Source organism: Pinus tabuliformis, chromosome 3_2 (assembly GCF_031772625.1).
Source record: "Pinus tabuliformis cultivar Carrire ecotype Pingquan chromosome 3_2, CPIR1, whole genome shotgun sequence".
NCBI lineage: Eukaryota > Viridiplantae > Streptophyta > Pinopsida > Pinales > Pinaceae > Pinus > Pinus tabuliformis.
The window spans coordinates 894,319,512-894,341,861 of record NC_142302.1 but is presented as its reverse complement, the minus strand read 5'-3'; positions in this window follow the sequence as shown (position 1 = coordinate 894,341,861).

The window sequence follows — 22,350 nt, the reverse complement described above, 5'->3', positions numbered from 1 at the left end:
GGAGATGGGAAAAATGAGAGGTGAGGGGAAAAAGGTGAGTGGAGTGAAACCTTGGCACTAACAACACAATTTTGCAACCCCAGCCATCGTTTTCTTGGTAATTTTCTTATGGTTGACCTTATGCTTTTGGGTGACATTCAAACATCCTATGAACACCATATCATTGACAAAATTGATGAACCGATGATGTCATAAGGCCTACCTCTTGAATTGATGGCGTTCACCAAAATTTGGAGTGCTTTGGCAACGTGTTTCGGCCGCTGGACTGTGTATGCCGCGCGTAATTCCTAGTGCGCCACGCGCTGGGTATGCGTCGCACCTGTATAAAGCTTCAACGGCGGGCTGGCTGCGTGTGCGTCGCACCCGGTGAGTGCGCCGTGCTCCTGGGTATGTGCGCCGCGCGCTCTAAAACCTGCTCCCACTCACTCAAACTCTCCAACCTCACACTCACACCTTTGCAATGCCTTCTCCAAGTCTTGCAAGAGCACAATGCCTTTGATTTGGGCAAAAACAAGTATATATAGGCTTGGAAGAGATGGGTTTAATTTTTGCTTCCTTGAAAACCCATTTTTCTAATGTTGTGTTTTGCACTTTTTCATTGACTTTAGAACACACTGATTTTCACTTTCCCTTTGACATTTTGGCTCAAAAGATGAAATTTTCAGCACATCTTTGCAGGGACTGTATGACAAGGCATTTGGCCATGGAAACCATGACTGTATCTGAAAAAGTCAACTGGCGATTTTTGGAAAATTTTGACATAAATGACCTTGTTTGACTTTTCTTCAAAACAGAGTTTTGAAGAAGAGTCGAAGTCTATCCACGTGACAATGAAGCTCTCTGAACCATAGCTATGTAAGGGCCTCTCTCTGGCCTGCATGGCTTTACTGGACATGTTGCAAAGACCAAATTGTTGAATTCCTAGACCCAAAACATAGAAAATGACTCTGTCCTGTAAAGGACAAAACCTTGACTATCATGGACTTTGGTGATTGTTGACAAAAGACCTGAGCCAGCAGGAGCCAGACATGAAGGAAAATGATTAGCATGACTTTCTTCATCTGATCATGGCATTCCCCTAGCAAAATGCAGCTGAGTGAATGGAGCAGGACACCTAAAATTGAAATGCACAAAGAGTTTTGATCTTTGACGGAGGTTTGACCAAACCGACTCTAACATTGGCTCCAATGGGGGATGGTAGCTCCTTGGAGGTGCCAAGAACAACAGATCTCTGGAGGAGCTAGACAATGCCTTTTGTCCACTGGGCTATGGAGTCATCATTTCGATAAACAGCACAGGACTCTGACTTATTTACGAAACTGAAATGACCAAGAAATTGACTCAAACTTGACATTGAAAAAACTAACTTTACAGACTGAAACCAAACTGAAATAAAAATGGTATTTACAATGACAGTGGAAGCAGTGTTATTCAATCAGCAGTGGTACCACTTGAGCAGCCGACCATTGATCGGCCCTCCAGGACAATCTTCCCCATTCATTTCCTTCAGAAGAAAGGCATTCTAACCCCTATATGTTGCACTCTTGAAAGGACCTTTCCACAGATTTTCGAACTTTCTGTGCTTGCCTTTCTCTTCATTCCTCACATCCCACTTCAGCACCACATCATCCAACTGAAATTTATCTACTTTTGCTTTTCTGTCATAGATTTTCTTTATCTTCTCCTGCAACTTGGATGTGTTCTTGAAAACTTCTTCTCTCATTTGCTGCAAGTGGATCATTTGATTCAACCTTCTCTGCATGGGATCTTCTTCACCGCCTGCCTCCTGAAGAAGTCTAACCACTGGGGCAGTAAGAGAGGCGGGGAATACTGTGTCAACTCCATAAACAAGCTCAAACAGTGACATACCAATAGACTTTTTCTGACTGATCCGATCTGCCCAAAGCGCATGGACCAACCTCTTATTCCAGCTCTTTTTATTTATTTCCAACAGCTTCTTGATGATGTTGACCAATGATTTATTCGAAGATTCCACCAATCCATTGCCTTGTGGATGATAGGCAGTTGAATGACCCAAAATTATGTGATATTTATGACAAAATTCTACCATCCTTTTCGATTTGAAAGCTGCTGCATTATCGGTGATTAATTTGTTTGGACAACCAAAGCGAGACAAGATGTTATTTTCGAGAAATGAAATGATTACCGTGTTTGTGGCTTGTCTGGTAGGATTTGCCTCAATCCATTTTGTGAAATAGTCTATCACTGTAAGGATCCATCTATGTTGTCCGGAAGAGGCGGGATGAATTTCCCCAATGAAATCCAACCCCCACTGCTGGAAGGGAGCGCTCACCTCAATAGGCTTAAGTGGCAAAGGCTGTAATTTCTATTTTCCTTCAAAAATCTGACATTTATGACAGCGCTTGACCATCTTATACACATCAGCAAACAAAGTAGGCCAGTAGTACCCTGCTCTCAAAATTTTGTTCGCTGTTGACTTCCAAAAAAGGTGACCACCACACTCTCCTCCATGGAAATCCTCCATGACTTTCTTTGCCTCCTCTTCCACCAAACAATTTAACAAAATGCCACCGGGATCTTTCCAATACAGTGTAGAATTCAAAATACAAAACTTGGCAGCCTTCAATTTGAGTGTTCTCGCTTTGTTTCTAGTCATGCCGGGCGGTGGTGACAGATTTTTCAGCACATATATTATATCTGAATACCATGGGGACAAAGCAAACATTTTGGATACCTGAATTGACATTCCTTCCTCATTCTCATCAGATATGGTAGCGATCAGATTTATGTCCAAGGCATGCAAGTATGATTCAGCCATTAGCTTCGCCAACCCCTGTCCTTTGACCAGCTTTGTGGCTTTATTTCCACATCATATTCCAACAAGGCTGCAATCCATTTGCCTCTTCTCCCTTCCGGATCGGTCTGCACTAAAACATCTTTTACAACAGTATTAGGAACATAGGCCAGAATGTGAGAATGTAGGATATATACCCGGAAATCCTTCAATGCCTTCACCAATGCCAGGGCTTGCTTCTCAATGATGTTGTACTTTAAAGCTGCATCCCTTATAGCTCTGCTGAAGAATGCAATGGGTCTTTCATGATCATCTCTCTTCTGCAATAATACCACTGCCATAGTGTGCTCAGAAGCAAATGAAAACAATATGAAATCCTGAGTGTAGCCCGGGCTGACTAGAACTGGAGCTGAAGAAAGGGCCAATTTGACCAAGTTGAAATATTTTACAGCCTCCTCTATCCATTTCACCTGGCTGTCCTTCTTAAGCATGTTGGTCATTTCTCTTAAGTGTTCTGCAAGATTAGGCACAAAGCAATGCAGAAAATTCATCTTACCATTGAATGATTGTATCTCTTTTTTGTTCCTAGGCAGATCAATTTGCTGAATTGCTTGCACACGTGCTGGGTCTATACGAATGCCATCCTTTGAAATGATGTGCCCAAGTAATTTGCCTTCTTCCATGGCGAATAAGCTCTTCTTAGGATTCAGCGATAGACCATATTTCCTGCACTTTTGAAAGACAATTTTTAGGTGATGCATGTGCTCTTCATCAGATTTGGAAAATACCGTCAAATCATCCAAGTACACAACCAAAAACACATCCTTCTCGTTTGCAAAAGCCAAGTCCATTGCCCACTGAAATGTGGCACCTTCATTCTTTAAACCGAAGGGCATTTTGGCGTAGTGAAAGGTTCCCCATGGAGTGGTGAATGATGTCTTGTCTCTATCATCTTCATGGACAGAAATTTGGTTATATCCGGAATAACCATCAAGCAGTGACATGCGAGATGCCCCCACTACTCGCTGAAGTATATGGTCCATCTTGGGCAGTGGATAGTTGTCCTTCAATGAGACTTTATTTAGATTTCTGAAATCAATGCATAGGCGGATCTCCCCGGTCTTCTTGCGTATAGGCACTAAGTTATATATCCAATCTAAAAACTTGATGGGCACAATGATACCTAACTTGTACAACCTGTTTACCTCCTTTTCGATAGATGGCAGCAACTTTGGATTTATCCTTCTCAGCTTCTGTCTAAATGGTTTTTGATTGGGCTTGATGGGTATTGTGTGCTGAATAATATTTGTATCATAGGTCTTTAAATCAGAATAGTCCCAAGAAAACACATCTGCAAATGAAGCCATCAAACTGATGTATTTGTCCTTGATCTTTGGCGGTAATGCTTTGGACAATTTCACCAACTTTGGATTGGTAGCTATACCAATGTTGACTTCTTCTACACCCTTCTCTGTCGGCTGCAATGTTGGCTTGCGGGCTACATCATCCTGATCAAAAATTTCCTCTAGAGGTATCAAGCCTTTAGGAATGATGTTATTCCTCAGCTGCAATACGTCCATTTGATTGATCTGCACTTCATCTGTACCATTCCCTTTGCCTTCATCGTTTTCTACATCAATTGAGGTTTCTTTGAACTTGCCTTTGTTCAGCAGAAAATCCTTAATCTCCTCATCATCTTGAAACACTTGCCAATATCGCTGATTTTCTGGAATGGTTGGACGATGCTTGACATGGATTTCAAATTTATTGTTGGAGTTCATGGGGATCTTCAAGATGCTCGCTGCCTTGGCAAGAGCATCAGCAATACTATTTTATATACGAGGCACACATGTCAAGGTGTATTCTGAAAATAACTTCAAGATGTCTAAAACTGCATTACGATAGGCTCGCATCCTAGGATGTTTTGCTTGATACTCACCTCTAACTTGTTTTATTACCAACTCAGAGTCGCCATATACCAAAATCATTTTTGCGTTCAGCTTTCTAAGAATCTTTAGGCCAGCAATCAGAGTTTCATACTCAGCTTCATTGTTTGAACACTCAAGGGCTAGCTTGTAAGAGAAAACCCTCACGCTGCTAGGCACTTTGTTTGGGGCGGAGAAAGGACTGCGTACCCAAATTCCAATTCCAGCGCCATCATTTCCTACCGCTCCATCAAAATCCATGGTCCACAAGCCTTCTTCCTCCTCTTGTAAGTGCTGGAAATCTGTTTGTCGTGCCTTGTCTGCTTGCTGTCCATTACTTTCAGCTGATTGCCCAACATTTTCTTGCTTTTCTTGTCTTTCTTTCTTCAAAATTTCTTTGAAATTTTCTGTTATTTCCGGAATGTCATCTGCTTCTACTATCTGACTATTTATATCATTTAAACTATCTGAAAACAAAACAAAAGACTCTAAATCTGTATGTACATAGTTAATAGGATGATTTATAGGTTTCTCCTTGCTTGTGATCATATATTTCATCTTTTGTTCCTGATATAACTTCCTCATTTGTCCAAACACCGGGATTGTTGCATAGGAGAAATCCAGCTGTAGTGTCCCTTTCAATTTCGCTACCCAAGACCTGGAAAGAAGCATGCCAAACCTTGGAGGAATATCTGCTACCACTACATCCATCAAGACATTTTTCATAGGAAACTAATCCAAACTCACAACCAAGTCTTTGATGAGTCCTATACATCTTACTCTGTTGGAATCAAATGAATAGAGATCATGATATTGTTGGGTGATGTCCAAACCAAGCTTGTCCATGATAGCCTTGGGCATGAGATTGTGAGAAGCTCCGGAATCTAACATGGCATTGTGTAACACAAAATCATGCAATCGTAAACTGATATAGAAGGGTGGCACATCACTATCAGGAGACTCACCATTGGATGCTGGTCCAAAAATCATTTCGGGCTGATCATCTTCTACATTTACCATGTCGGACATTGGGTCCAAATTCAACATTTTAGAAATTTGTCCTTTATAACTGTTGTTCTTCATTATTTCAGTCAAGGGGATGGATACCTTTAACTTAGAAATCTCATTCTCTAAGCTAAAAGCGGGAGTCTTTTCTACCTCTTTGACTGGGATCTCTTTCCTTTCCTTTTCCTTTGATGTGGCTTGTTGCTGTGATTGTTCTGCTGATTTTGATTTGCTGCTCTCTAGACCAACCGCCTCCTTTCCTTTTCTTTGTGTAGCTGATGGATCATTTTTTGTTGTTTCAACCTCCTCCTTTTTCTGAATTGGTTTGGCCAGCACATCTCTGTTTCTAAGTGAATATCACTACTGTTGTGCGGACAAAGCATTCATATACCCCCTTTGATATTCTTCTAATTCTTCTTCCAACACAATGTCGCTAGCTAGAATAAAATCAGTGTCTTGGTGTGTAGCTGAATTCACTGCACATTCTTCCTCTTCAGTAATGTAAGTAGGCAGCTCATCTGGAGTAAAGAGGTGGTTTTCTTCGCCTATTACATTCCCGTACTCATCTGACTCCAGTCCATGCAAAAAATTCTGCTGCAAAAGTGTTTGTACCGGCTGTTGTGCTGTTTGCTCTTGAGTTCGCTGATCTCTCTGTCTTATTCTATATTGTGGCTGCTGCTGGCCACGAAAGTTAGGATTCCTAACTTGTGGCTCTGGCTTGTCAAATTTTACCCTTTCAAGCATCTGCTCTACCTTTTTGAGAAGTTGATCCATTGACGAAGATTCTTCTTTCATAGTGGTTTTCTTCTCTGCTTTCGCTCTAGCTCTTTTGGACAGCAGATTTGCCTCAACGCTGACCGCAATTTTCTGCATGTCTTCCATTGTGGCCAGTTCTCTCTCTCTTAATTGGTACGCCATGTCAACATCAAAACCATCTGGAAACTTCATCATTGCTAGTCCCACAGGTGGCTTTAGATGATCTGGAATTTCGTTATAAACTGCATTAAATCTAACACAATAATCTTGGACCGACTCACCGGCATTCCGTTTGATTTGTTCATACTCGGCCAAAATTTGAAGGGGATTCTTTTTCACTTCCCACCGGTTCAAAAATTGTCTTTATAGTTCAACCAAGGTAGTGATACTTGCAGCCGTCAAACCTCTGAACCATTTCCTCACATCACCTGCAAATGTTTGTACAAAGAGCCTCATTGCCACGTTCTCCGCATCGATCTCATGAAGTTCATAGAAGTCTGCCATTTTGTCTACATGTTGCTGAGCAGTAATGCTGTTAGGAGTGCCATCAAAAAATAGGATTTTACTTTGATAATCCGTTGGCATGTCATCTAGAACTTGGGGCAGAACAAGGGGTGCGAAACGGGCAGCCATCATTCTCGGTGGATTTGGCCTTGGAGGTGTTGGAGGAGTGTGCACAGTTTGCAAGGGGCTTGCAATTGGAGTTTGGGGCTGTGTTGCAATGTAATTATCAATTAACCTATTAGCTCTTTCTGTTTTGAGGTCTACAAGAAATTGCGGATTGGGGACAGTATAATCAACAGCCCTTTCGGATTTAGACTCAAACAATGATATCTCAAACCATTCATCAAACTCAAGTTCTTCAAGATACTCAAAAATATCGGGACATGAATGGGATTTGAACACGGGAGTTATGGTGCTTTCTTGACGAAGGAGTCTTTGAATCAAATTGGGGTTTTCGTAAATATGAGGAGGATTTGGGTCTGGATTAGCTCTGGTATATCATCTCGAAGCCAGCGTGCTATTGAGAAAAGTCACAGGACACAACCAACTTACTCAGCCTTTCCAATCCTAAGCTCATCATCCGAAAGCTTAGAATTATTATGAAACTAGGGGATTCGATTTTCAGTTTCTTCCCCAGTGGAGTCGTCACTATGTTAGCACCTAAATTTGCCTTAGGCTGAAGGAAGGCAAAAATTAGGGTAACCACAAACCACGCTCAGTCTCGTACCTAGCCCTACCAGAATAGGAGAGGGCTCTCTCCGAGTCACGCTCAACGAATAGATGATCAAAAATGGTCTGAGATGACTTACAATACAGTTTTTACCTTAGGCTAGTAAGTGAATAGGGATTCTGGAAACAATTTTATGAAATGACTGAGCTTCTGGGATGTTATGGGACTGGTGCTCAGCAAAGAACAGAGAATTTAATACAAAGGCACAGATTATTCCGTGAGGCAAGGTAAGCGGAAAATGTAACAATTTAGTTTGAGGTACCGCAGCATGAATAGATTGTTGAAGAAAGTGAAAAGGGCATAGTGACATGAATCATTTTCAACAGAAGAATAACACTGAACGTGAAATTTTCCCACAGGCAGAGAAATAAAATTGAATTCTACCTAATCTCACTCAGAAAATTTCACTGGAAATGAACATGAATTGAATTATGAAACATAACAAAATACATATGAGAACATAAGAAACAAATTTTCCACACTCACAACCACAAGAATCTCATGAAACAGAGTCGTTGCCTTTCATTAATTCTCTGTCAAAAATACACAGTGAAGAAACAAAGTTTCTTTCCCACAGTCTCCCAGAAGTTACAAGCCAACCAACCCTTTGCAAATAACTTGCATATAATATATAGAATGTGTGAGGAAGAGATAGAATGCCCAAGGGTTGGGGAGTTACTCGAATCATTGCGAAATGGAGATGGAGAGCCAACCATCAGCTACAGGTGCAACGTTGCAAACATGACATTTAGCTTTGGGTGACCGTTTGCCTTCCTTCGCCACTTGGATAGAAGCCAATCTAGAGAAAAAACTCTTTAAATGTCACCTTTGGTGCCAGAAAACTGAAGTGTAGATGAGCAGGCCCACTTGGAGAAGTCGCGACCCGAAATTTCGCGAAACGAAAGCAAATTGGCAATTTTTTCCTCTATGCACCGCGCCATTTTCTCTGTGCATCGCACTACTTTGGGCCTGTTTTGGGGCACTTGCAGGTGTCCAAAATGTGCCCAAGTGGGCTTGTTGGAAACCCTGTCCTGTCTACTTTCTAACCCAACTAGAATTTTCAAATTTGGTGCTCATTTGCCCCTCCAAATATCCATTCTCCCAAGACTGCTTTCTGTGTGTCAAAAAAGTGGTAGAGAGGCCATTTTGGGTGTTTTTTGGCCTTTAGGAGACCCATATTTTGCCCAAATCTCTTGCCCGGACACCAGTAGTCGTAATTTTCCATGCTAAATCCAAATCTGCAAGCCATTCCTCGTTTGGAGCCCTAGAATTTTAGCGTCGCGCCAGTGGCGTGGCGCACAGGGAGGAAATCCCTGTTTTTTACCCAAAAAATTACCAAGTGACCAAAATTTCCCCAGCTTTTTTGAAATTTGGGCTGGATGTTCCCTATGAAGTGCTATGCTATGCCAAGGAAGCCTCAGCCAAGATTCTAAGCCGATCTTGCTCCTTTTCCTCTTTTGCCTCTCTTGTTGCTTTGCTCAATTTTGCCTTTAGGCTCCTGATTCTTGCTTTGGAGCTCATGTTTCGGGCCATGTAGTGGTGAGTCATGCACCTCAAAATGTCTTTTTCCCTGTTAGCCTTAGCCAACCACTGCTCCAAGTGGACATTTACTTTCTCTAAAACATACTCCTGGTCCTCATCTCTTTGCTCCATAGGTCTGCCTTGTGCTGCCATGATGTGTTGCCGGTTTTCCTTGATCAGTTGCAACTCTATCTTAGCTAGCCAATCCTCAAGTTGTTTGTTCCTCTACTCCAAATACTTCATGTTCCACTTGGCCCTCTCCAAGTCCAAGGATAAGTTCTCAATCACTGATTGCCGCTCCTGGATGATCTCTCCAAGCTCTGCATTTGTAGGTTCTGCATCTGTCTCATCATCCTGAAGGAGAACAAATTCTATCTCTCGTTCACCTAAAGGCCCCTCATCACGCACTGGCTCCTTACCTCTGCCCTGCTCCTGTGATGCTGATGTCGGAAGCGAGGCCCCTTCCACCCCGGGTGGAGATAACACTTGCTTTGCTGCTGCAAACAAAGGTCTACTGCCCTTCTGATAGGTGATGTATACTGGCATAGTGGCAGTCTCATGTCGCTCATACTGATGTGAAGGACCACCTACCTCATGCTCTGCCTCTGATACTACCTGTGGAGCACTGAAGAAGTCACAGGAAATGAAGTCCTCCCAAGCAATACCCTGCAATCCCAACTGATGGTCCACCAAAATCCGGATAAGGGAAAAGTGATAAACACTGTTGAGCTGCTATCGAGGGGTCTTGTGCTGCATGAAATTTCTCATCCTCTCTATGTTCCTGCAAATGAAAAATGGGAGGCTCATCATCCACACCCTGGTAAAGTGCATGAGCAACCTGATGTGGTATGCATAAAGGTGAGAAAACCTCCCCTCACAACTGAAGTATTTCATGATCAATTTCATGAGCGAGGCATACTCATCTTTCAGAAATCTGAATGGAAAAACTCTCGTGAGGTAACTCAAATAGCTGTCTTTGATGTAAGGCTCATAATGATGCCTTTCTACCTTCTTCTTCTTGTGCCACTGCTCTCCAATGTTTGGTATGCCTGTTGCCACTGATATGGTTTCGGGTGTCAATGCGAAAGTGACCCCAACCAAGATAGACTGTCCCCCATGTAGGTGAAGTGCAAAAAGATAGGCCAAATCATGATGAACTCTGACATTTTCCACCCTCTAACAAAATTCAAAACATGCTAAGTGCTGGAAACAAGACATAGCAAGAGGGCATGCCTGCAACTCGGTGAGGGTGTTTGGCTCATCTCTAAGATGTCTGCCACTTCGGTGATGTCTCCTTTGGGCACTCTCTTCTGAAGTTGTATCACTGTGGGTCTCCTCCTCATATTCTGATGAAACTTCGGATGCCATTACTGTTGTTTGTACCCTGAGTTTTATGCTGCCCTTGAATTCCAATGAAGCTGGTAGTTGCTCTGAAAATCTGCCACCAAGGGGACAATAAAACAGGGAGTATTAGGAGGGGAATGATGAAAGGGGAATAGGGGTTTAAAGGGAGAGATTTTTCAGGGATTTGGGAGTAGTTTGGGTATAGTGTTGATGGGGTAGGGTTTGAAACACTTTGGCAGCACTGTCACTGTAGCATAAACCCTAGGATCATGATTTCTTTGTGTCTTCTTTTGTTTACTTTATAAAAAAATTTGCATTTGATTTATACTCCTACAACCATGCTATTCCTTACAAGTTTGATGCATGAGTGGAGGTAGGTTACGTACCTTTCAAATTTGGTGAGCCTCCAAAAATTTTTAGGCAAATTAATTGTGTTTTGGGCTTTATATCTCTATGCGCCGCGCACAATGCCCAGTGCGCCACGCGCTCTGAGTGTGTCGTGCCAGTGGCGGATTTACAAAGTGGACGGGCTTTGTGTGCACCACGCCCAATGAGTGCGCCGCACCCAATGAGTGCGCCGCGCCCAATGAGTGCGCCGCGCTCCTTGGTGTGTGTGCCGCATGCCCTGAAATCACCCTAAGTCACTCCTAATCTTTTGACTCTTTGACTCTTCGACCATGCACCCCTCTCCCACAGCTTGGCTTGCACAATGAGCTGGTCTTGTGGTGACTTTGAGTTGACCAAATAGTGGAGGAATAGGGAGAGGGTTATGATAGTGATTTAGGGTGGGGTTTTAGGAAAAATGATCAAGGGGAGATGGGAAAAATGAGAGGTGAGGGGAAAAAGGTGAGTGGAGTGAAACCTTGGCACTAATAACACAATTTTACAACCCCAACCATCGTTTTCTTGGTGATTTTCTTATGGTTGACCTTATGCTTTTGGGTGACATTCAAACATCTTATGAACACCATATCATTGACAAAATTGATGAACCAGTGATGCCATAAGGCCTACCTCTTGAACTGATGGCGTTCATCGAACTTTGGAGTGCTTTGGCAATGTGTTTCGGTCGCTGGACTGTGTGCACCGCGCGCAATTCCCAGTGCACCGCATGCTGGGTATGTGTCGTGCTTGTATAAAGCTTCAACGGTAGGCTGGCTGCGCGTGCGTCGCGCCCGGTGAGTGCGCCGCGCTCTTGGGTATGTGCGCTGCACGCTCTAAAACCTACTCCCACTCACTCAAACTCTCCAACCTCACACTCACACCTTTGCAATGCCTTCTCCAGGTCTTGCAAGAGCACAATGCCTTTGATTTGGGCAAAAACAAGTATATATAGGCTTGGAAGAGATGGGTTTAATTTTTGCTTCCTTGAAAACCCATTTTTCTAATGTTGTGTTTTGCACTTTTTTATTGACTTTAGAACACACTGATTTTCACTTTCCCTTTGACATTTTGGCTCAAAAGATGAAATTTTCAACACATCTTTGTAGGGATTGTATGACAGGGCATTTGGCCACGGAAACCATGACTGTATCTGAAAAGGTCAATTGGCGATGAGTCGAAGTCTATCCACGTGACGATGAAGCTCTCTGAGCCATAGCTGTGTAAGGGCCTCCCTCTGGCCTGCATGGCTTTACTGGACATGTTGCAAAGACCAAATTGATGAATTCCTAGACCCAAAACATAGAAAATGACTCTGTCCTATAAAGGACCAGACCTTGACTGTCATGGACTTTGGTGATTGTTGACAAAAGACCTGAGCCAGAAGGAGCCAGACATGAAGGAAAATGATTAGCATGACTTTCTCTGTCAGATCATGGCATGCCCCTAGCAAAATGAAGTTGAGTGAATGGAGCGGGACACCTAAAATTGAAATGCACAAAGAGTTTTTATCTCTGATGGAGGGCTGACCAAACCGACTCTAACAGGTTCGACTTAGGTCTAGTGTGTTTGGTACTATTTGGGGCTACCCGAACCATCTAGTGCTCGGTATTGGTAATTGACTACCAAGAAACTAAAATCTAAAGACTCTATTTCTCCTGTGGGACGAAGCTATCTTAGTGGCCAAAATTTAGGGCATCCTTTCTCTATAGGTGGAGGTGCGGGCAACACAAAAGCCTCATTCGTTACCTTGGTTGATTCTTCAGTTGATAGAAATTGTTTCATGTTCTCTTGGGACATTGCCCCAGTACCCATCAGAAGATATATCCGCAAGGCCCAGTTACTTTGAGAGTGGCAAGGAGGAATAGATATTTATAGGATATTTTATCATAGATAAAAACAAATGAAAACCATTTTTTGTTTGATTGATCACATAACATAAGTTAACATGAAAGTAATCATTTTATTTACACTTTGTTTTATGTATGTGATTTACTTGCTTTGATACTTATCTCCTTCCCTCATCACACAAAGTAACACACACTCTACTTTCTGCCAAAGGGGATCTCATGGCTCCCCATCTCTCTAAATGATTTGAAAACCTCCCTCCATTACTAGGAGGTGTGCCAGGTCTCTCACCATTTAGGCGTAGAAGACACCACACATCCACCATTATAGGATAATCCTTTATCGATGGAACCTTGATTGGTACCCCTCCTCACCAAAGCACTCCTTTCACTACACTTCACGAGACTCCACAAGCTACCCCTCAGAGGACCCCTCACGCTACCTGTCAGGGATGTCACACAAATCTTCTCCTAGGAGTCCATGCGGTTCTCACCAGAGTAACCATCGTCACTATGGAACCCCTTTACATATATCTTCTCAGAATCATTTTGCGATGGTGAACAACTTGTAAGCATCATTTTTAGCTTCCTTAAATCTCCCTGATTTAAGCCAGTTAACCAATGACCCTATTGCGCATGGCTAGAATTGGTCACACATGTCCACCAATCTCCCTTCGGACGTTCCAAAATTTGAAGGGAAGCATGGAGAAGACCCGGGAAACCATGTTATGTCCTTTCATGTTTTGTTTTCATCCAATTTAATTACAGAGGATACTATTTTCTTGCCACTATTTAAACCCACCCTCATGAGACCCGTAACAAAATGGTACATAGACCAACCCTCTAGGTCACATGGAAAATTTAGTTCCCTATCCACAACATTCCTTACATTCTTCCAACTCCGGGTCTTCCAAGGCTTGGGATTGGAACTCCTAACCCATTTCAAATAAAATCTATAACGCACATATCATACCATATCCATGAGTGGCAGAAATGTTGTAGTTTTTTGCAAAGCTCGTATGTAGGTCAAACTCCTCCTAGACCTATTTTTAAGATCTATTATGTCAGATATCTCAAAATATGTGGCAAATTACTCCCCACAAAATGAGGAAGAAGTTATCACCAAAGCTAAAAAATTAGAGCCCATATACATGCAATATGAATACCTCTACCATGTCCTTATAGATGCACCTCGCCTGGAAAATTTTAAACTTGAGACACCAGGCGCATCTAGTATTGTAGATAGATTGATTGGGACAATAACCCAAAATAAACCAGGAAACACCTTACAGTACTCTAGAAATACATATAGTGTACAACCATTTGGTGCCACGCTTGCAACGCCTCCACAAAAAAACATAGGATATTATCCCAATCAACCTACTCGTCTACAAAACCCTGCTATGTAGGTGGGCCCATACCCTCTCACGTAAGGTAGCCAATATCACCCAACATAGGGTAGCCAATATCCCCCCAACAAAGGGTAGCCAATATACTCCCCCACAGGGAAACACATATCCCCCTAGGATCACGGAAGTAGTTTCCACTTCCCAAAGCACATATGCTAACCAACAACATGGGAACTAATATTTCCCTTTTCCACCACCTCAATAGAATAACCTACCAACACAAAATAATGCATGGGTTAATTTTGTGCAACCTTCTCTCCCTTAAAAACATCAATCATTTGAACAACTAAACATGGCCAATCCACCCAACCATAACTCAAACTAGGGGCAGAACAATAATGACCCTCAAAGGAGAAACAATAAATCTTGTCTATGGACTAATCATGCTTGTGACATTTGCAAGGAGTATGGTTATTACACCCATCATTTCCCACAACTCCTTGAGTTGAAGAGGATGAAAAATAGTGGGGAGGAAAGGGGGGAAACCAACAAACTGCAGTAATGTAGAATCCTTCCCCCCATCAAGGAGTGGTAAATACCTAGCAAGAACCCTCCCAACAATAGTATCAGAATGCTTGATCCAGGTGGATATTGGTGGCCAACCGCCTATTCCACTTGGACCTCCACTATTTCTTCTTTTAAGCTTCCTAATTGTAGCATAAATTACTATTTATAGTAGTTTTTCGAGTCCTAAACTTCTGGAATCATTTTGAGGGACCAAAAGATGTTTTTAGGGTAAACAGAGAGACCAGAAAAGTCTCAAACTGCTTCCCTAGTTTGTTTTTGGCATCCTCTTAGAGGTCTTCAAAACGAGGTATTATGATAGCCAAATGAAGATCGTATGCCAAAGTTACAACACTGGGAAGTTGGTGTACCAATTTATCCAAACGAGGCCCACAATTTTGGTGCTTCATCTCCTAGGGTTAGCTTTTTGGATGTTTAGGGTTTTCCATTGTTTCTCAATAACCAACCTATATCCATGTTAACTACGGATCTCTCAGGCGACGAGAAGGGTCAAATATCTTGAGGTGAAAACCTCTTTTTTGAGTGAAAGACTTGAGGAAAGGTTTGCACATTGAGATATTTGATCCCTCTCAGCACTTGATAGATCTAGAGTTAAGATGGATCTAGGCTAGTTTCAGCCATGTGTGGCCAAGGAAAATTATCGAAGACATAATTAATTTTATCAATAATATGTAAATACATCTAATATTAATATAATCATTTTAAATATGCTAAATATGTCTGAGATTAATCTGGTCATTTTAATTTTAAATTTTATTAGCTACCTCAGTTTATTGAGATGATAAATATTGTTAATAACTTTAATGATGAAAAATTATGAAATAAAAATTTTGAATGCAAAGTGACAATGTAATAGTGTTGAATGATATAAAATGTGAATAATAAGAATGTATTCAATTAAAAATTGTCTTCATTGGGATCAATCTCAAACTATTTTCTTCTACTGTTCTTATTGTCATCCTTGTTAGTTTTGTCATCTTTTCATTATGATTATATGAAAAGGATAGTTGAAATCATAAACCATTTAAATCTTCAGCTCGAGCTATTGTAGTAAACATCATATTGTGTCTCTCTTGCTCTCCAATATTAATAAGTTCAATTACTATAACACAAAAATCAATGTACATTGCCAATAAATTTTTGTTCTTATACTGAAATCAATGCACATTGTTAATCCAATCACTTTAAAATTAATGTACCATCGTAAATCCAATTACATCAAATCAGAAATCAACATCTACAATGAAATCAATGCATCTAATGCAAGAAATCAAATAATATTAGAAAACAACTTCTACACTTAAATCAATGAATCTAATGCAAGCAATCAAATAGGATTAGAAATAAACATCCACACTCAAATCAATGCCTCTAGTGCAAGTAAGAAAATAGGATTAGAAACCAACATCTACACTGAAATCAATGAATCTAGTGCAAGTAATCAAATAAGATTAGAAATCACCATCTACTTTGAAATTAATTCATTTAGTGCAAGCAATCAAATAGGGTTATAAATCATTTACATTAAAATAAATGCATATAGTGCAAGCAATCAAATATAATTAGAAATCAGCATCTACATTGAAATCAATGCATCGAGTGCAAGCAATAAAATAGGATTAGAAATCACCATCTATATTGAAATATATTCATTTAGTGGAAGTAATCAAATAAGATTAGGAACCATGTACATTGAAATCAATGCATCTAGTGCAAGCAATAAAATATCACTAAAAATCAACATCTACACTAAAACCAATGCATCTAGTGCAAGTAATCAAATAGGATTAGGAATCACCATCTACACTGAAATCAACGCATCTAGTGCAAGAAATATTCTTCTCTATCTCCCCCCTCCATCTATATCTATATCTCCCTCCATCTCTCCTTATTTGTCTCTCTATCTCACCCCCCCAAACACACACAGTCTCTCACTACATATTTATCAATTTCTCTGTCCCTCCCTCCCTCTCTCCATCTCTCTCTTCTTACCTCTCTTTACCTTCCATCAATATCTCTATCTCTCTTTGTCTCTCTACATCACCTCCAAAAAATATACTCTCTTGCTCCAATCTATCTATATATCCCTCCCTCCTCCTCTCCCTTTCTCTCTCTCTCTTCCCCTTCTCTCCTTCTCCCCCACTTCTCTCCCTTCCTTCTATTGTCCTCTCTCCCTATCTCTCCATCTTCCTTATCACTCCCTCTCTATATCTCCACCATTATCTCTCCATGTCTTTCTTCTTACTTCCCTCTCTCTCCCCCTCCAACTTCATCTCTCTTTCCCTCCCTCTCTCCACTCTCTCACATCCTCTCTTGTTCTTCCTCTCTCTCCATTTCTCTCCCACCTCTCTCTCTCTCCCTCTTCACCCTCCAACTCTGTTACTATATCCCTCCCTCTCTCCTTCTCTCTCCTTATACCCCCCTTCTCTCCATCTCTCCTTATTTGTCTCTTTATCTCACCCCCAAAAATACACACTCTCTCTCTCTCTCTCTCCATATCTCCCTTGTCACTCCCTCTCTCTCTCCACTTCTCACTCTCTATGTCTTTATTCTTCCCTCCCTCTCTCCCCCTTCAACTCCATCTCTCTATCCCTCCCTCTCTCCCCCTCTTTCTCCCCCTCTCTCCTCCTCTCTCTTAATTCCTCTCTCTTTTCCTTCACCTCTCTCCCTTTCTCTCCTACCTCCCTCTCTCTACCCCGTCACTCACTCTCTCTCTCTCTCTCTCTCTCTCTCTATCTATTTACCCTCCAATCCTCTCTCTTCCCCCATCTCTCTCTCTCTCTCTCCATTTTCCCTCCAATCCTCTCTCTTCCCCCATCGCTCTCCTCCTCTCTCCCAAGTCCTCTCTCATCCTTCCTCTCTACACCTTCCTCTCCTACCTCCCTCTCTCTACCCCCATCTCTCTCTTTCTTTCTATCTATCTCTCTCTTTTCCTCTCTCTCTCTCTCTCTCTCTCTCTCTCTCTTCACCCTCCAATCTTCTCTCATCCCCCATCACTCTCTCTCTCTCCAATTATGTTACTATATCCCTCTCTCTGTCCTTATCTCTCCTTATCTCCCCCCTTCTCTCCATCTCTCCTTCTTTGTCTCTTTATCTCACCCCTAAACATACACACTCTCTCTCCATCTCTCCCTTGTCACTCCCTCTCTCTCTCCACTTCTTACTCTCTATGTCTTTCTTCTTCCCTCCCTTTCCCCCCCTACAAATCCATCTCTATATCCATCCCTTTCTCTCCTCCTCTCTATCCCTTTCTCTCCTACCTCTCTCTCTCTTCCCCCATCTCTCTCTCTTTCTCTGTTCTCCAATCCTCTCACTATCTCTCTCCCTAGCTCCTTTATATCTCCCCACATCTTTATGTCTCCCTCTCCCTCTCTTACCCTTCTCTACCTCTCTCACTCCTCTCCCTCTCTCTCTCTCTCTTAATTCCTCCTCTCCCCTCTCCTTCAGTTTATCTCCATATATCCCTTGGTACTCCCGCTATATCCCCATCTCTATCACTCTATGTCTTTGTTATTCCCTCCCATATATACCTAGTGTTAATATATATCATGATATATTAATATATATTATAACATAAAAAATTTGATATTGTATTAATCCAAAGTTATTAAATTTAATAATATTAATATTATAATATATTAATATTAATATTAGATTTATTAATAATAATAATAATAATCTTTTAATATTAATATTAGGGTTATTAATATTTTTTTGCATGGTATTAATAATAATTTGGCTCATGGTATTCGGCCCATAGGCTTCACCTAAATAAAACTTTTTTCTTGAGTGTTCATAAATATAAAGTGGATTATGGAGTAAATATAAAAAAAGGTTTTATTTATTTACCATATCTCTTATATTTACCATGGTATTTGGCCCATAGTCTTGGTATATAATTAGATGTTAATTTCTATTCCTATTTGATATATTTTTATTTAGTTACCATACATTTTTATACCTTTTTTATATTTATTTATTTACCATACGTCTCTTATAAATATGGTATTTAGCCCATGGTATTAAAATGGTATTTGGTCCATAGGCTTCACCTAAATAAAACCTCTATTTTGTGTTTTCGTAAATATAAAAAGGTTTATGGGGTAAATATAAAAAGAGGTATTATTTGTTTATCATACCTCTAGTTTATTTATATTTTTATTTATTTACCATACCTCTCGAGTAAGTATAGATTTTATTTATTTACCATACCTCCAGTTTATTTATATTTTTATTTATTTACCATACCTCTTTTTTGAGTGTTCATAAACCTCTTTAGATTTTTTAATTTATATTGTGTTCATACATAACAATAACTAGATTGATACCCAGATGCGGGTGTCAGCATGAGGAGCGAGTGAATCAGTTACACAGAGCAGAAGGCATCAGCTTAGGTCACGACAGGACGGTTCTGGCTATGCATTAAAGTTCATAAATGCTGAGGAGACTGAAAGGAATTTTGGTGATGGTTTCAAGTATGGCGAATTTAAACGCCCTGTCCTCTGAATCCGAGGGAGATGCTCTGTCTTGTTCCAGACAGTTCCAAGCGGGAGTCTATTTAATGGAGCATTGGCTCCAGGTTTGGAATGCGAGTTGTGTTGTTTTGAATTCAAGTGATAATGGAAGGAAGGAGCCCTATTCTAGCTCTGTGAGGAGCTGCAGAGGTCTCACCTCCGTCCAGAGTGTGTTCTCTGTCATTTATAGGGTGGGAAATTCTTCGCTCTTGGCGGTGCAGGGGAAAGTGAGGTGTCATAATTCTGTCTCGGGTTCTCTTAAAGATTTTCTGGGTGAAAGGGTCACAGATTTGCTTCCCTTTTCAGGGATTACTGGTTTTGTGTCAAGTCTTGGCACTAAGTATCTCGGTGTTAATTGTTTGAGGTCTCCCCTGCTCATGGCCCCGCGTCAAAGAGGAGTCCTGAGAAGAGGGGGAGTCTGGGGGATAAGAGGAAGGCAGGAAGCTCGAGCTAGAGCAATTCCTCCGCTAGCCATTGTTGCGCCACCCTCTTCTCCCTCAGAGGAGTCTGATCCCTCGGAGAATAGCCAAGTTCATACCTCCCGCTTCACCTTTAGGTGCGGGCGAAATCAATCACTTGTTTCAATCATGATAACAGTGATTGCCACGGAGGAAGAGGAGGAAAATGTTAGCCAGGAGGAAGACCACGGGGAGCAAGTTCGAACACGGAATGTCCAGATGAATGAGGAGGATGGTAATGCAGCAGACCCTCCTCCGGATGATATCAATCCTGTTGCGCCTGTTGGTGGATTGGCCACACATCCGCAGCCAGTCCCTCCACTGGAAGTTCGCCTGGAAGATATAGAAGATGGTACTATGCTTGACTGGCTTCCTCTCCCGCCAGAAGCCGATAATAACGCACAAGGTGAGCCTTCGAAGGCTTAATTCCTGTCACTTCTCTTGTTCGATTGTCATATTTTGGAGATTTTTGTGGGGTTCTTCTCTATGTGCGGCACCCAGGTTTTGTTAATGGGTAGGGGACCTTTCAGAGCTCGTGGTGTCTCCAGAACTCTGGAACTGATGGTCTCCTTACTCTCCTCTGCAACACTGCTACCAGCAGTAAGCCACAAGCCACAAGCTATGAATCAATGGTTAGACAATTCAGCTTAGTGTTGTTCTTTTGATGGGGTTTTTTTGTAAGTCAGGTGGCCACTTGCACCTGCTCAGCTTATGTTCATTTCGACGGAGTCTCTTTTTGTAATTCAGGTGGCCACTTGCACCTGCTTTGTTCTTCTGATAGAGGGTGGGCTCATGCATCCTCAGAGGCCAAGTCCTCTTTGTAAATATTTTTCTACTTTTTAATACAATAGCTTAGTCTTTACACAGAAAAAAAAAAATAAAAAAATAAAAAAAAAATAAAAAAAAAATAACTAGATTGATTTTTAAATTAAAAATGCTAAATGTTAAATGTTAAACATTACATGTTAAGTTTTTATGTTTACATTTACATTTACGTTTACATTTACATGTTTACGTGAGATCTATCCCCATACTAGGTTATAGAGCACCACTTGGAGCAATAAATAGTCCTTTGAGCCTCATTGTAACATAGTTCAGAGGCATGTATATGCCACATCTCTTGTAAGAGATAAGCTACCATCACCCGAGCTAGTTTATTTCCATTTCTATATGTAAGCATATTTCAGTTCTTTGATATTAATGAAATGGAGTTTTATTTATGCTAAATCTTTGTGTTTATGTGTATATCTATATTTTTTTGAGTTCCTGCATAAGTCTGGATCAGTGGTATAAGAAAGGTCTTTTTTTTCTTTGCATGTCCCCAACAAGGTTAGGGTATAAGGAGTTAGGGCTAAAACCAGTTGAGCCACTGTTTCTTTCATCACTGTGAATAAATGCAATAAGACCATTTCCTAGACTAGGAAATTTGTTTTCCTTATGATTCGCCCTCATGGAAAGAAGAAGATTGTGACCATGACCTTTAGAGAGGGATCCTCTACATGGCATTAGTAAATGGACAAGGTTTTATAGGAGTACATGGACATCTTCACCTCACCCACAAGGGTACCTCTACACTATCAGGTCAAGAACTCCATCGATCTGACCCCAGGCACATCGCTACCCAATTGATCGATCTATTGATGCTTTATTCTAGAGAATGATGAGATCAAGAGGCAAATTCAGGAGCTGTTGTAGAAAGGGCACATTAGGCCAACTTCATCAACCCGTGGGAGCATGATCATCTTGGAACATAAGAACTACAGGACCTGGAGACTCTGTATTGACTATCAGGCGTTGAACAAGATCATTGTACATAATAGGTATCTAATCTCATAGATTGATGACCTTCTGGATCAACTCAAGGGGGTCAAATATTTCAGCAATATTGACTTGAAGTCTGGTTATCACCAAGTACTGATCGAACCCTCTGATGTGTGGAATACTGCCTTCAAATCCAAGGAGGGCCTTTTCGAATGGCTGGTCATTCCTTTCGAGTTGATGAATGCCCCTGCAACCTTCATGAGGCTGATGGGCGACATCTTGCGACCCTTCACCAATTAATTCGTGGTGGTGTATTTGGATGGCATTTTTATCTTCAACGAAAGTTGGGAAGAACACCTCCACCATTTTCGATAGGTCCTTCAAACCCTGCGACAATACAAGTTGTGTGCTAATTTGGAGAAATGTAGTTTTGGTATGACCCAAGTTCAATATCTAGGGTACATCATTGATGAGAAGGGTGTGCATGTGGACCCAGGTAAGATACAAGTCATTTGGAATTGACTATGTTAGGGTCCAACCTTAACCCCCTTATTTATGTAATAGGGTCGAGTCATAGTTATAGTTAGTTAAAGAGTCAATAAAGCCCATATTAATAAATGTAAGTGGTTGACCCGCATTTAAAGAAGGGACCGCAGTTAGTTGCAAATGGGCCATGGTATTAGATAGATGGTATTAATAAGAACCATGGTATTAACCCATGGTATTGCATGTATGAATCCTATATAAAAAATAGAGACTCCCCATTGAGGAGCATCGTGTCTTATTTTGTAATCGAGCCCTGCTTTATTAGAGGTTTCCTCCTCGAAGCGACAAGTGAACATTGCTTTCCTTTCTGAAAAATAAAATACATGCTATTATTTCTCATTGTTCTAT